This window comes from Saccostrea cucullata, unplaced genomic scaffold, assembly GCF_032062105.1.
Source record: "Saccostrea cucullata isolate Sc308-1 unplaced genomic scaffold, CSIRO_AGI_Scuc_v1 ctg240, whole genome shotgun sequence".
Lineage (NCBI taxonomy): Eukaryota > Metazoa > Mollusca > Bivalvia > Ostreida > Ostreidae > Saccostrea > Saccostrea cuccullata.
The window spans coordinates 407,141-425,046 of record NW_026930783.1 but is presented as its reverse complement, the minus strand read 5'-3'; the positions used below and the strand labels follow the sequence as shown (position 1 = coordinate 425,046).

General features: G+C 31.7%; 1 pseudogene; it reads right to left on the bottom strand.

Annotated features, from left to right (window-relative positions):
* Positions 1–1,010: 1,010 nt before the first annotated feature.
* LOC134230102 (angiopoietin-related protein 3-like) lies at positions 1,011–15,241 on the bottom strand (annotated as a pseudogene).
* Positions 15,242–17,906: the final 2,665 nt, after the last annotated feature.

The following is a 17,906-nucleotide window of genomic DNA, read 5'->3' as shown; positions in this document are numbered from 1 at the left end:
AATATTGAACACATCAATGTAAATTTTAATTACTTGTCATGTGTTTCATTCTCCTGCACAACTCACAGATAGCTATATACTGCAAATGTATTACATTTGGCTGTGTATTCTTTTTAGCGCTTTTGGCGGAAAAACACTTCCGCTAATTCGGGTACAACGCTAATTGTTTTGTACATATACATGAAATAAGAACGATAAGAAATGCACTAAATTAAATCGACTTTAACTTGTTCTAAACTCAATTTCCACCAAATGTCGTACACGCTAAATATAATACATTTACATTAGTTTAGAACAGTTGTGTTCATCTTTGTTAAACATCTTATTGTACAAGTCACTCAGGTTGTTTGTAAATGTTATGTTTAATCATGTATTTATAGGTATTGTATATTCGTTAACAATGTATGAAGTGATTGGTTTTATCATTGTAGCTAAACTTCAAAACGTGGTATCATTTTGTATGATGTGATTGGTTAAAATAAATTTTTACTTCCAAACATTTTATTTTGAAAATCACTATTAATATTATTCCAATGCATGTGACTCTTCTTGTATGTCACTTTTTCACTGTTATTGTTCAAAATATCTTTACACTGTACTTTTTAAAATATGTTTTGTTTAAAGAGTAGAGCAAATTAAAAGAAGCATAATTATATGATCAACCTTAACAACCCCGTCAGCCAAAGCCTAATATGGACGAGTTTTAATTTTGTTCACATGCTTGCCAAACTTTGTTTGGAAAAAAAACAATTTCTTTCCCCTTTTTTCTTACTTAGCGGAAATCTTTTCCTCGTTTGATTTATTGATGTTATAGTTTCCTGGCCATACTAGCGCCGTAATCCCTTTTTGTGAATTCCTGCTCCTTTTTAAAATAATTTTTACAGCGTATACAGTGAATTGTAATTAAAATACCCAGGGTTTGAAAAAAACCATCTCGACTTTCCATAACCTATATATTATAATTCAAAACAAAACAAAAACAAACATTTTGCCAATCATTTATAATTGTTCTTGACCATTCTTTTAACTTTTGGGTCTGATCATCATTTTTGCATGCTTCAGGGAAATATCTTCTTTACCAAAATGATGCCAATAAACAGCATGAACCGTTTTGACTGCAGATTTATGATATTGTCCGTTCAGATTACTGTGTTCACAAGTTCCGAACCACCACCCAGCTTTCCTATCAACAGCACAGGAATTCTTCCATGTGTCGTTATCTGCATCCTTCGTCGAGAATGGTCTCCCATTATGGTATGCTAAACTATCACCTAAAATATATTAAGCAAAAAATTAGATGATTCCCCAATTTTTGTTATGAATTGCAAGGTAGGGGTTCCCATTATATTTATGTTCTTTTTTTCTTCCACTTATCTTTTGAAAGACCTTCCTATTTAATAAGGTAATGGTAATAAATGTTTTACTGATAAATATACTGGTAAATAAGTTAATATTATTAAATTATGCTTAAGGAGAGCATACAATGACAAATTACAAAATATGGAGTATTTATGATAAAATCACCTGCAGTACCACTGTATCCAGTTGCTGTCAATTTGAATTTTTGGGACTCCCTCCCGACAGAAAACTTGGAGTACTTGGCAAAGGCCTTTTTGCCTGAAAATTTCTGAAGGTCCACTCTCAGTTCATATTGTTTACTTTTAGTAAGTGAATGAATGGGTTTATTACCTACAAAATTGTGACTTGATTTAGGATACCATTTTCATTTGTTTCATAAATACATGTATATGTAGCACATAATTCACTTCATTATTTATCATAGGAAAGCTTTTTAACCTGATCTCCTAGAATGACAAAAATGATTTATTAACACAGGCTTGTTTACATGGAGTTTTTCTAAATCAGGTTTAAACAAGCAACAAGGTAAAACCTCCTGATGGTTCTTTTTTTTTCTTCTGAATGTCCGCATTTTGGCGGCTGGATATTAGAATTAAAGATGTAAGGTAAGGGAACAAAGACGACCGAAAAACATCATTAAAGAACGAGAGGCTTAGAAGTTTAAAGTAGTTAATTTACACAGCTTGTTTGCATTTCTACAAAATTCTTATTATTGATTATTTACCCCTACTTCATTTCTTATTAAACCAGTGTTCTTCATTAACGTTTCCAAACCCGTCTTTGTACGAATTCCAAGATCTATAAAAATCAACTGATCCATCAGTCCTTCGCAGAATAACCTATTTTAAAAATATAATCAAATAAGATGTAGAAATCAACCAATCTGTACAAACTAGGGTTTCTCATATAGTACTATAAATTTACATTTTTATATACATATACTTGACTTAAAGACAAAAAGAGCTTAAGTTTTATAATAATTTCTCTGTAAATTGTAATTTGTAAACTTTTGAAGCAAAACAGATAATTTTTGCCTTTTAATAAAATTTGATATATAATGTTATATCTGCCTTAATATATAAATTCAGTTTACCGTCCAACCCCCTCCCTCTGTAGTCATGTCACAGTACACCAGTTTCTTTGTCTTCATATCCGGGTATATAGTATAGACGCCATCTTTCCCTTTTGTGTTCGGTATGAATTTTAGAATTGATGCACAGTCTCTTTGTCTTCGTAGTTCTAATAAAAGCACAAATATTGTAACTTTTTAAAAATTCAATACAAAAATATTAAATTATTTAATTTTTAATTTAAATTTTTATATATTCACAAGTATATTAAATATTTTATTTCACAGTCATTTTCTAATGATTTATTTGCTTCTTCATTGTTTTTGTGTTCCAATTACACATAGTTTGTAAAATATTACTCTGGTACTCGTTGAAATGTTTCCAAGTAAGTCTATAGTGGGATAGAAGAGAAATGTCCACAGAGACCGGGGTGTCCACTTTGACGGATGTGTTCAGGTGTTTCCAGTTCCATTGAGTTAACTTCAGTAGAGCCTCAGCATCCCCTGAAAAAAACGGCCAAAGGTAATAATTTTATATTAAAAAATGTTATTCCTCACATTATTTTATGTTTCATTTTTTTTAAAATGAAAAATTGTTAGTAATGGTTCAAACGATTTTAAAATACCTTTAAAATGAGAATGTGGCGCAAAGCTAATAGTGGATGTTATTTGCCAAAAAAGACACAATAACTCGAAAATATTCATCATTCGAACCACATTCATTGTTCATACATGTGCATGTGAAAATAGCCACATATATCTTATTTTGTCGTAATGAAAATATAATATAATATTATTATTTCGTGACAACAAACATTAATTATATCAAATTTCATAAATAACATTATATATAAGGTAACGATTATGCCATCTGTTTGTCATGTGTGTTATCTGGACATGCTTCAATTTACAACGATATAATCAAATACTTTATGTTTAATGTTTATCAATTCCTACAATCATATGAAATGGATTTGCTTTTTTCTACAATGGATACCTAAACAACCCGTACATAAAAATCGTTACAAAGAAAGTGGGTACCAGTAAACGTTTGACCAATTAAGTTTTTTTAATCATCGTCAAAATATGAAATATGCATGTGAAATTTTATTCATAAAGATTTTATGAAAATTTAGAAATTCAGTATAGGTAGGGTTTCAAACTCGTTTTGTTTGACTGGAATGTTTAAAGTATTGAACACTGAAATGTGATTTTGAAGAATTTCATTCTAGAAAAGTGAAGTGTTGGTATATGTAGAATTTTCAGACGTTTTTCAGAATTAATTCAAACATTCGCCAAATATACAGATATTTAATAATGAACCATACAAAAACGATGTTACATTCAAATTTTAGAATTCAGAGAATTTGAAAAACTAGGTATTACAATCTCTGCATGAATTCTAAAATTTTTAATGTAACAATGATATTACAAACATTATCTGCTATAACCTTAACATATTGTTTATGTAGTCTCTGTAATTCTTTAATAACTCTACCGATAGAGGGAAAATAGAAGAATAGATGGTTCGCATCTGCCTTCTGATTTTCTTTTTCTATTCTTTAATATATTTTTAAAACATCTGGTCCAATCCGTCAAAAACATGTCTTTTCAACTGTTTATGCCAAACATTCCCTTTACACTCTATAGCATTTTGAGATATATGTGGTTTCCCACAGCATTTTCATATTGTGAGATTTGTAATTAACAAAATAAGTTTATTTATTTACATCGCTTTGATTCTACACACAAATATTCTGAAATTGATATTAAAAGTATGCTGAAGCTCCTCACTACACACTCTATGCAGTTGGAGATCACTTACCTTCCCATAAACTGTTTGGCCTTCTACCCGTTATTCAAATAAATACATGTATCGACGACATTATATCAATTAGAAACAGTTACTTTCTTTACTATCTATGTTTTAACCACTATTGAAATAACGACCATTATTGAGATAATTATTTCAATGGTAGTTGAGAGTGCCTTTCAAAAACAAGCACAGGTTGTAACCACTACAGAAATAACGTTCACTACATTGAAATAATTATTTCAAAAGTGGTAGAAAAGGGAATTTCAAAACCAAATACAGATTGAAAAATAATTAGGCCCTATGCAATATATGCAATAACATGACCAAAATTGACTATAACTATACTAAACAACAACAAAAAAACCCGCATATTCAGAGTACGAGGGCTGTTGAATAAATAATGTCCTCGGTGCTCTGAAAGAAGCAAAAGACGATTTTCAATGATTTAATCTGGATGATTTAACTTAATATTCTCTTGTAATTAAAACCGTAAAATTTTTTATCCAATTGCTGATTGTTTTTAAAACTCATTTTTGGTGTGACCCTTAGTATACTGGAAAATGGCAGACCCTTAGTATACTGGAAAATGGCAGATCTTATGCTTTTCTGGACTCGTTTCTTCCTTTTGAAAGGTGTTTTTTCAAAGTTTGGAAAATGAAACAAGTCAAAAGGCAAAAGATCTAGCAAAAATTGTTAATGTGAAAAAATTAATTTTCTGTTTGTCCCAAAAACTCCTTTACTCTTTAGGGCGTGCAGGTTTGGATGCTGTCATGAAGAATTTTAATGTAATGGATTCCTGATTCTGGTTTCTTCCTCTCATTAACCTTTCAAATTTTTTTTGACAAAAAATTGCTTTCTAGACGCTTCCAGAAATTAAACTGCCTCCCCAAATACGAATTTTAACAACAAAACCACAAATATTTAAGAAAATTGTATATAAAAGTGTCTTGTACTTTTGCAATTCTTTGCTGTTCTCAGACCTTTGCTGTTTTTGTCAAGTAAATCTTGTAATTTTTGTTTCGAGGGTTTTAAGCAATAGATTAAAGTTTCATTATCTGTTTGAATTTAAAAAACGTGGATAACTACAATTACAGATATTTTAAAATAATTGTTTTGATATTCTTACACAGTGTTGTTTTCACTAATCTTTCAAAACATAGGATTACCACTGAGTACAAAGCTTTTTTACTGTAAAAAATTTCTTTAAAACAGTGTGAACACCTCCCGAAACGATCAAATTTACTATGTTTCTTAAAGTCAATCATACATAATCACAGATTATTTGTTGAAATTTGGCAAACAGTACATTAGTTGTTATATTTTTTTGTTAGCAAGGACGGTGCCAATTTTTGATGTCCATTATATAATTTTTTTTATCATTGAAATCCACCTGCTAATTTGTCTTTAAAACAGACATTGGTTGCCCTACATTTTACATATTTCATTGAATATTTCTTTGGGATTCTTAAAGAGATTTTACAGCAGCTTTAATGAAGCGTTTAATTTCACTCTAGTTTACTGCTTCTTTACCATTCATTTTTAATGCAGTGTCTCGAATAGCCCTGGCTTGTTTTCCAGCTTCTCACAATGAAATTATGTAATTAAAAGTAGTCACATGAATTGTTATAAATTCATTAAAGATTCAATGTTGCGAAAAGGCAAGCTTAATGTCATATGATATCTGTATTGTATGTCATACAATTCAGGACATTATTTATTGAACAGCTCTCGTAGATATGATAATCTAAGTTTTCGGTGTAAACTTTATTTTATAAAAATGATTTGTGATAAAAATCAAACATGTCCTATGTTGCGAATTAAAAAGTTTAGTTTATGTACATGTCATTTTCGTCGCCCCCAAATTCTATAGGGGCACGTCTTAACCGATCCATATGTCTTTTGCGACGTCTCAGCGCTAGTGGACTTCAAATGTACATGTACGACTGTTGTGGACGAATACCAGCTCCTCTCAGTCTCTTGGGAACAATTTGTGTGCTGATTTCTTCCACCAGCAATTGCAGCAGCAGTTTTGCGGCAGTTCTAAATCGATTGCGAAGGGGCATCTGACGGTCCTGTCTGGGTGTGGTAATCCGCGGTCGGCTAGTTCTAGGTCTGCCATTCGTTTTCCTAGCTGGTGGAGACTTACTTTATCACTGTAAATCTGATAAATGTACACTAAATGCAGTTGCAACTTTCTTTTGCGTAGCTCCGGTTATTATCATTGCAAGCCCGGTTGCGTTCATCTTTGTTTAGGCGTGGCATTGCAGCATCAACATTGTAATCAAATCTTAAATCTGGGTTTAATAGGAGTGTTTATTGTTTCTCTGAATCAAAATATCAATGAAAATAGACCCCCGATTCACAAGAAATGTAAAACACTATTTTCATAAACTCGATTAATCAATGTAATTATAATTCAACACTTGGGTTTTTAAAGCCCGTGTTGTCCTTTAAATAGGTCACAGGTAACCAATTATAAAAAAGATAGTTGTTCCATATACATTTTCAAAATTTCTTTGATGAGTAAAACAATATAAGTTTCTTTTTTGTTGAGTATACCGTATATTCGGTTTTTTGGCGGGACACAAATTTGGCGATTTTAGGTTGCCAAGGTATACATTAATTCTAGTGGATAATATTTTGGTGAATTCAAATTTATTTTTTTAAGTCGCAAACTTGCCAAGACTGTTGGGAAATTCTGGGAAAAACGCTGATGCTATGAATAAATCGAATCGCACCCAAAATATGCAATTGCAGATGTAGCACTTATTTTAGGTGCACATATAATGTAACTACATGTAGAAACATTTTAAAGTAAAAATATTTATATTATTTTATGAAAACGAAAGTAGAGCATGAACTTATCTATTTCAAAATTCTACACATATAAGAAAGCCTACAATTCCTACACAGGGCGAGACATTTCCATATTTAATATTTGTTACCCTTAAAAACCACAGTGTTAATCTACTACGAATATTGCCGAGATCAAAGAAATACCGCGGACATTATTCTCAAATAAATCACGAACGTCATCGAAAAATTTTCAAATCAGAAACGCATATCAAACCTATGCAATTGAAATGTACATTTGACTTAAGAATGAAATACGTATTTAGATCACATTGATGTGCCGTCTTTTGCAATTTAAACACTGTATATTGCAGAAATTAGCTGATGAATGTTGGTTTCTAAAGTCAAGCGGGGCTGTTTCACGAACCCCCCCCCCCTACGACATACTTAACCTCCGTGATTTTAGCTACAAACAGATTTATGATTAATAAAATTTTAATGCAGCGAAAGCACACATCGTCTGCATTCTATTCACAGGTAAACAAACAAATTTACGCTCTGGTGGTGAATGAAACAGCATTATCGCATTATAGTGACCTAATTTGTTACTCTATAGAGCGGGGATAAGTCGTATTTTAGAGCTCTGGTGGTAAATGAAACAGCATTATCGCATTATAGTGACCTAATTTGTTTCTCTATAGAGCGGGGATAAGTCGTATTTTAGAGCTGCTAGTACATAGAGTAGAATAGAAATAAAGTCCTTGCTGTCGTGAATGATACAGAATAACCTCCTCCGTCTCAAATTTTGTTTGAAATATTAAAGCCTCAGGTAAAGCCTCGGCTTTTATCTTTTGGAACAAATTTCTCGCCCCCATTTTATTTTAGCCACTTTCGCCCTCTTTTTGATCGGTCGAATTTAAAACGGGGCTAATTCAAATTACACAGGATAATTTCTTCAACAGAACTATGACTGGTCGAATTTAAAACGGGGCAAAATTGTTCGCAAGTGTAAAAGGGCAAAAATAACATGGGGCAAAAATAACCCTGTTTACAGTATTCTGCAACATTCACGAAAACGCGGACTTTATATCTTACATAGATAGTTCAAACGGTACCGGTATAATAGTTCGAAACCTATATTATCTCGATTTTCAATTTATATAGCAGTAAATATTTTTTTAAAAATTCGTAATTAAACGTAATTTATTACATTTTAATTGCATAGATTTGAATGTTACTTATACAGACACACGCCTTCTCTCTCGCGCACGAACATACACACCAGAAAATATTTTAAATCTCGGGTTGTGACCAGAACACAGGGGGGTTTGGTCGTATCCAGATATAATTTTCACAGTAGAAACTGTATTCCTTGCGGAGGTCATAGAATTCCGTGTTTTAAATCTGATTGAAGAACCTAAACCACATTTTACATATTATGGAACGTCGTAAATGCCTTATGTGGAGAACTTTCATCATATGCTGGTACTTTGTCATTATATATTAGCCTCAAGTGGACTGTGTCTTTATAATTTAGATGTGAACACAACGACTATGATTTTTCACAACAACATATCTAGTTGTATATCTGATATTTTTTCATGTTTTGAATGTAATCCATGAATTGTTGGTCAGAACAAGAGGCAAGAGTCAGCCCAGATATTTCTGTTAGGGGTAGCTGTCCTTTAAAAACTTCAATAAGGGATCTTGTGGAATATCTTTCAAGCACATAAAATATTACCCCTTTGATATAATCACATTTGTCAGTTACTCGTATCCAATTTTCTTTGTCATTAATATTTTCCTTTGAAATTGCTCTTTTTAAAAATTGGACAATTTTATACCACATTTTCATCCAGCAAAGTGCAAAGGTAACAATTTGACCTGGACATTTACCAATGCCATACTCAGGCCATCTAAAACAAGGAATTCAAACACGTAACCCCATGTGTTCATATCTCTTGCAAAGAAGCAAGGCATATCAAAATCAAACACGCAATTGGCGAGGTATTCCAGAACTTCAATTATGCATTTTGCGTCAAATCTTGAATGTGTACATTTGTTTGATCCGTAAACATGGAATAGAAAAGCTGTTTTAAGAACATATGATGACAAATTCATGCATTTTCCTGGAAAATTAACCTCTCCAATCAACAAACATTTCAAAATTTTGTAGCATTCGTTGTGATGTGTGTCCATATTTTTCATCAATTCCAGTTCTAGCGCTGCGAAAGTAATAAACCAACAAGTTGGCTGAGGAAAATGTTCAATATGGCAGGATTTTGTGATGATGTGGCAGCCATGGCTGTGAAGCATATCTTTAAATTGCGGAGGAAAAGAAGGCCGAGAGGCTATGGTTTCTGGACAAGGGTGTTTTATGGCCATCATCAAGTCCACACCAATATTCACATCGTTCAAAGGAAGTAGACCAGCCTCTGTTGACACCGGCATTAAAGGCTTTTTCGTATAATTAAACAGTAATTTTTGTTTCTCATTAACTTTTGAGTACAGTTTTCCCTCTAAATTTTCTATAAATAATGGATTCGATTTGGATACAGATGAAACATTATACCAAAAATCGCCCACCAGTATTTGTGGATTCCCTAAATAGTTTCCATACGTTTCCTTGTTCATGTGGCAATTACTCATATACCTCTGACCAAAATGAACTCCTTTTTGAGTTCAAGTTTTTTATGCCACGGATTGCAACCTTCATGTGTTTGTAATTTGTCAGCCCCAGATAGTGCCTTCAAAATGACCATAAAGTCAAACTCGTCCGTTTTTCCAATTTTTGTCCCTTCATAGAAGCTTCCAGAGGGAATGATTTGCGAAAGTTTGAAAATTGGCTTTGCCTCTCCGACCAGATCACACGTTTTAGCGACAAAATCCCTCACGCATGATTCAATGAATTTCATAGTGTCCTCTTCTTCTTGAAGCCTACATCTGGTCTTGTACAAATGTTTAAGAAAGGCACGTTGCATTGCGTCATTTTGATCTAAAATTAGAAGTAAGATACATGAAAACAAGAAATTATTTGGTGCACACACAGCCTCGCACAAACATACCATTACAGATCTTAAATTCATTAAAAAGATTCTGGTAATTACTGTTTGACTCAGCAAAGAAGCTAGTACATACCGCCCATTGCTCTAAAATATGAGATGAATACCTTTTTACACCTTTTAACCTAATCTTTTTCCACTGTTAGACTTCCTCTTTCACTTTGGTTAGGTATGGTGACCAACATCTGTCACTTGAAAAGACAAGGGTAAAACAGCATTTTCATGTTTCAATTTATTTGACAGAGTTTGTTTGTTAATACTATTAGTCTGGGAGCTAAGTTATATTTACATGTTTTACATATTATATTATATTTCTTTATAAAATGTGCATAATTGTGGTTCATGTGAGTTTTCAGTCATTTTAGTTTTACGCTTTGACATTTGAAACGTTTATTTATTCAGCAAACACTGTTGTGTAGTCGGTAATGATTGATATTGTCATTTAAAAAAAAATATCTTTGAAATTCATGAGATAAAATTTTGATGCAGAATTCACGTAAAAAGTGAAAAACGTTGTTGCTCCGATAAGTAAAGCGAGAGGAAGTGTCAGAGCTTAAAAAGCAAAGTTTTTTTATTTTTCTAGGATAATTATGGCTTTGGTTATTGCTCTGCTTTTATTTTTAATGACTATACAAATCAAATTCGGTATTGTTATTTCCTTACTTGTATTGTTTTAATCTAACACTGGACAAATTAACTTTACTGAAAGTAAATAGATTAAATAAATAAATCAAGGGACTTTTCTGGGTAGAATACCATTCCAAGCTAAAGTTTATGTCTAACTTTGGCACTACAATACCCAAGTTTCCAAGGCTCTATTGTGCAGTATATAAATCCTTTAAATACCAGCATTCTATATCAATGGGGCATATCAAATTTTATTTTTGCCATTACATACCTTAACGATCATGATTTATGTTTAACTTTGACTCCATTCCGATCTTTGTTAGTTTAATTGATCAAGAAAACTTATGTATTCACCATGGAGAGCTATAAATTATGACAAGAAATGCAATTTTTGTTTTCAAGTCATTAAATGATTCACCACAAAAACATACAACATAAAATCTTTTTATTTATATTACAAACATTCTCCTCATCTTTTGGGTCTGATAATCATCCTCGAGTACTTCAAGGAACGATTATCATTTCCAAAGTTGTACCAGACGACAGATGCCCACGTTCGTACAGCAGTTCTGTGATAGGGTCCGTTTAGGTTTCAGGTTTGACATTCCTGAAACCACCAGCCTGCTTTTCTTTCTACGGCACACGATTTTCCCCAACTATCGTTGTCTTGATCTTTTGTTGAAAATCTCCATCCATTATGAGGCCCCAGACTATCTCCTTCAATAAAAATAACCCTTCAAAAGGGATTCTTCTGCTATATTTCAAAATTTATTTCAATTATAAATATGTACTTTAAGTCACCATAATCAGTAAATATGTGATAAAATGTTAATTAATTGTATTATTTCTGCTTAAAATGTACAATTTTTATACAGCTTCAATAAAATTTCCAATACTTTATTGAAACTTCAATAACAGAAAATTGATAATCAAAATGGCGTATACATGTATTTATTTATGTCAAGAGGGTAATTAAATGCATGAACTTACCTGCAGAACCACTGTATCCATTTATTCTCAACCTGTATTTGTGAGACTCGCTTCCCATAGAAAACGTTGAATTCTTGGCAAACGCCATTTTACCAAAGAAGTTTTGAAGGACCAGCTCTTAGTTCTTGTTGTTCTCTTGTGGTGATAATATGAATGGCTTCATTGCCTGGATGGAAACATTCCATAAAAAGCAAAAAATATCAGGGACCAATAATTCAAATATTCCCTTCTCCTACCTGTTTATGTTATCACATGATTAAAATTAAAGAAAAATACTTTTAAATAAATAGATGTTATTAGATGCTTGAACATTTTTTAACGTGAGTCCGAATTGAACATAAAGAACTCCAATCAATGGAAATCTAATCCATATTTGAGAATGACATAATTCAAACGACGGTAATAATAATCTCTTACCTAACCAGTATTCTCCATTGACGTTCCTAAACCCTTCTTTGTAGGATTTCCAAGAACTATAAAAATCTACTGATCCGTTCATTCTTCTCTGAATGACTTAATTTTAAAATATAAAAAAAAAACTTTGGTAAAAATGCTAAATAAATATGAAAAAGGTAAAATTAAGTACATGTTAAGAGTATTACTCTTGGTGGATGTATAAAACGCTTGGTTACAAAAGTACTTAAAATATAGTTTTCTGATATGTATATAAAAGTCTTCAGAAAATTTTCATTTATCACTGTCAAACTCATTCGTACAAATAGGTTTATTTAGGATATCCGATCCTCAGCCACGAAGGATAACTCCAAAAAATTATAATAAATTTGAAATGCATCAACATGAGGCTTGAAAGTGAAATTTTTTTATGCAACAATTTTCATTGTACTCATCTTTATAAGATTCAAGGTCTTTGGAAATCTTAGAAAAGATCTTATAAAAGTTGAAATTTGTACCTTACCAAAAGAGGAACAAGATGTATTTGTGAAACACTATGCGCCCGGCGGCAACAAAGTTCAAAAGATCTATTTTTAGCATATTGGTCACAGTCAAGGTCACAAGGTCATTGACCTTGGTGTCATTTGAAAGAACTTAATCGGTGGAGTATGCATACCAAAGTTGAAGTCCCTATCTCCTATGGTTCAAAAGTTGTGGTAAAAAGTGTAAAATGCTATTTTTAGCATAAAGGTCACAGTCAAGGTCACAAGATCATTGACCTTGTCGTCGTTTGAAAGGACTTTATTAGTGGAGTAAGTATACCAAATATGAAGTCCCTATCTCCTATGGTTCAAAAGTTATGACAAACAGTGGAAAAAGCTATTTTTAGCATATAGGTCACAGTCAAGGTCACAAGGTCATTGACCTTGATGTCATTTGAAAGGACTTTATTAGTGTAGTATGAATACTGAATATGAAGTCTCTATCTCTTATGGTTCAAAAATTATGGCGAAGGTTAAAGTTGACAACAGACAAACAGACAAACAGATAAACAGACAAACAGACAGGACAAAAACAATATACGTCCGGGATCTATCGATCTAGGCGCATAAAAATTAATACAGTTCTAGAGAAATAAGTTTTTCTTGAATCCAGCCTTAGATACCAATGCTTATTAGCATGATATGAAATGAAAAGTAATGTGCGGTGTCTTGCATTGATAGTAAAAGCCTTTTACACTATGTATTACAGAAAAAATGGCGGGAAAAGAAGACAAAAAATACCAAATAAGTATAAAATTCATGACATTTTCTCTGAATGCCTGGATACCTATTGTTTTTAATCTAAAATATATTTGTTGATCAATTTGCAATTAGAAAATGAAATGTTGATGTTCTAATTTGCTATTTTTGCAAAAATAATGGAGATTTGTCAATTTTCCCTATATAATATGATGAACTTTAATCTTTCACTTTAAAGAAATACTGTGGATAAATTTACGTAACTTTGTGAATTCAGAGATACTTTTATGAGTATATTTGATTACTTAACTGCTAATTTTATAAACCTGAGGATCGGACTACCTTAATGATGAGACTCAGAAAGTTTCTTACCGTCAAGCCCCTCCCTCTGTAGTCATGTCACAGTACACCAATTTCTTTGTATTCATATTCGGGTATATAGTATAGACGCCATCTTTCCTTTTTGTGTTGGGTATGAGCACAGTCCCTTTGCTTTGGAATATCTGATTTGAAGATAATATATAGCATACATAATTATCACTAATTTTTTTTTTTCATTCAAAGAATACAAACATAATACGCGCAAGAATCGGTACCTTTTTTTTTTTTTTTTTTTTTTTTTTTTTTTTTTTACAGATTTTGTCTTAAATAGGACAGTAGAAATAGCTTTCTCCCATATGTATCAGGCAAAATTCTGTCTATACTCACTCCGATATTTGTTGAAATGTTTTCCAGTAGGTCTATAGTGAGACAGAAGAGAAATATCCACAGAGACCGGGGTGTCCACTTTGACGGATGAGTTCAGGTGTTTCCATTTCCAGGGAGTTAACTTCAGTAAAGACTCAACATTTCTTAATAAAAATATCACAAGTACTAAACAATGATAAACGATACCTCATACAAAAATAATAAAATGTATTACATAGCGATTGATTTTGAATGCCAAATAAAAGTTGAGTTTTTCACTTCATTTAAATAACACTCGAATTGAAACACCTTTCAATTCGAAAATTGGTCCTATATAAAATACAGTAATACAGTAACAAAATTTATAAAGAAGCAACACACAATCAAAATATTTCTCATCATGTCTACATTCTACTGCTTTTTTTGGAAAGATTCTATACATAAAATTTATTCTATCTCAATTAAACTGAAATGTGATAATAGGGTTCGTGACAATGTATGTAGACATTAATATATTTACTAGAACGATTGTGAGGGCATCGCCAAATGTTGATAAACTCAAATTCTTAATATAGAAAATCACAAGAAAGGTTCACACAACTACTACATAATTATAAAACTGCCCATCCCACTGTATATGCAGTACTGACCTTGATATATAAATTGTACTCTAATTTATATAAGCTTGTCTATACGCTACATAATGTGTAAGCGCCTGAATATTAAAAAGTGTTTAAAATTTTAACTTTAAAATATTTTCAAAAATGTATATGTTTTTGAAAAAAGAGACTATCATTTTCATAATGCTACCAAAGAAGAGAATGATGTTGTAACCGCAGATCTGTGGCAAGGTCCGTTTAAGTCACAATTAAGTAAGCCTTCGAATTCCATCTGCTTCTATAAACAGCCGCGCGGGAATTACTCCATAAGAAAAAATCCCAAATTTTATTTCCCCTTCAATACATTTACGTTCTTTCATTATTTTTGTTCATTTTTTTTTTTTTACATAAAATGAAATTGACCCCTTAATGTGAAAACGTGAAAATATCAATTAGATACTCCGTAGACATTTGTCCTACTATAATTATACAATTAATTACTCCTTTTGAGGTCAACATGGTGAAATAAGGACCCGAGACCTGGCCCACAGGTGACCTGACCTGACCGAGGCCACGTAGCGTTGAGTTAATTCCTCGGATCGCATACGTTTCACGATGTATTTAATCCAGGATGATCATTTACGTTGAAAATATACAAAGATAATGATTAAATTCTAAAATTTAAATTGTCTGGTTTTTGTTTTTTGTTTTTTTTTTTTTTTTTTTTTTTTTTTGTTTTTTTTTTTTTTTTTTGATAAGCTTTGTATTGATCTCTGAATAAATTAAACATAGAAGAAAATTAAATCAAATGTTTACAGCAGCTACTAATTTTGATTTAGTAGGTCCCCGATGCTTTGTTAAAAACACAATAATCAGCAAGATTTTTTTTGTCTGTTAAGATCCTAAATAAGACATAAAGACATAATAAAAAAAAAACAATCGGCAATTATGTTCATGCTAATCAGTCTATAATTAGAGAGCTGCAATAAAAAGTGTATTATAGTCAAAACTTAAAAGCTTAATATCGATTTAAAAAATATATAAGAAAGCATTATACACAACAGAATTAAAATAAATTCCAAAAAGCTTACTCGCGAAAATATTGTGATCTACTAAGCTACAATACATTACCAAAAAAGGGTCGAGCTTTGCAAAACAATATGTACGAATCATCCTGACGTAGTGTAAATTAAAACTTTTCAATACTGAGCTGGTTTCTTCTTCTTCCTAGCTAGTGCGCTCAGATGAGTGTTGTGGTCCATGGGCCTCTTGTTTCTTTATTTTTTCTGCTAAGGACTACTTGCCTGTTTCCTTCTGATGGACTGACGCAAAAAGACTCAATCTGATTGTTAATACTTTATTAAGTTAAACGCCATTTTACAAACAAAAAATACTACCATGGATAATATTTTGTCTTTTATTTGAGAATAATTTAATTTTGTTTTTATTCTAGTCTCTCATTGGTTGATTTCCAAAAAGGAACGCAAATTATTTCTTAATAACCTGGTTTGGTATGGGGACACACCCCCTTGACAACCAGCTGAATCATCTGTATCCCTACAATCCCCTCATTTCCAGTCCTTGGGATTCATGGGAAATTCCAGATTTAATAAATGTACCTTTAACTTCAAACAGTAGCTCGATATTACCTCGTATAAACAGACATCATGGCTGCTAGATCTGTGTTTCAGTTATTACCTCCCCTTGTTTCATATCACTTCCGTTACTAAGAATGTATTATTGAGCGGCAAATTTGAACTCATAAAAAGCAACACAATTTTACACCCACAGTTGTTTAATTATTTTAAAATTAAATTATAAGGAACGACTCTAATTTTTGGCCAAATTATTCGATTATAACCTGGTTTGGGTCAGTTTACGCTTTTTTATATTCCGCTTCGCGGATTATAAAGCGTAAACTGACCCAAACCAGGTTATAATCGAATAATTTGGCCAAGAATTAGAGTCGTTTCTTAAATAATTATATTTTCAAGTGATCCGTGACTCTTCATCTAAATCGCAGATTTAAATTTAAAAAAAAACATACATTTTTTTTAAAATCATATACAGTTATTGAATCTATCGTGGTATAAGACATGGGCTCCCTGAAATACCCAGAAGTGAAATCCGGTGTCCAAGAGGAGAGCATGTAAGCATTTTACCAACCGCTAAATAAATGAATGAACTTAATGATAAAAAATAATTAAGCGTTGCAATACGACGCTTTATGTTATTAATTATTGCATTTATAGCTGTCATTATCAATTAAGTGGTATGTATAATTCTTTAATTAAGTGACAATTTAGCATAAGCGGTTGAAAATGTTTACTATAAATTCAATAATTTATGGAATTTAGCATTGCATTTGGAACGCTTTATGGTATTTCTATCATTGATATCATTAAGCGTCGTTTTATCATTGACGGTTGCTACAAAGCACCCCTTGTTGGCCAGTCACACCCACTGCATGTTCAACTATTGATCAGATAAAGGGTATATTTAAAAACATTCAACATTATCCAGTGATAGGTTGTATTTTCAAAAAATGTCATTAAAACGATCAGAGAATTTATTAAATGCTGACTTAAAAGAGATATTTGGAATCCCTATGTACCCGAAGCCTCGACTACATTTGGAGCATAAATTCCTTGTGCAAGTGATTGCGGAATATTGCTACATATTCATTAAAGATGGGAAAAGTTGAAATCATCTCGTTTGTGATACAGTTTTAATAAGTTGTTAGTTAGATCTATTTTTCTATAAACAGTTAAACATCAAAATATGAAAAACACGTGGTAGATATACATAGTAATTATATTTACAAAGTATACTGGTGTCTCATTATATCGCGGTACTTAATCCTTTTGCATAAAAAGTGTTATTCCAATTTTTCACTTTTAACTTTGATCAAAAAATATTAATAAACCAATCTATGGACTAACTTTTTAGTGTAAAATTATATCCCAAGCTTGAATCGTTTAAGTTATTGTCTATTTTTAAAACAGGAAGTCTTATTTACCTCCAAAATAGGAGAGTCTCATTGTATCGCGGTTTGGGAAAACATGGAAACTTGTAGATGACATGGACCTCAATTTTTATTTTTGAATTTATTATGTAATTCTACAGGAAAAGTAAATAAATATACAAACTTAAGACCTTTAAAATATTAGCTATAGAATAATTTTTACAATGTTATAGATTTAATGCTTAAAAATAATAAAAACGTGACTGAAAATCTGAAAAATTACGTTTTTTTTTAATATAATTTTT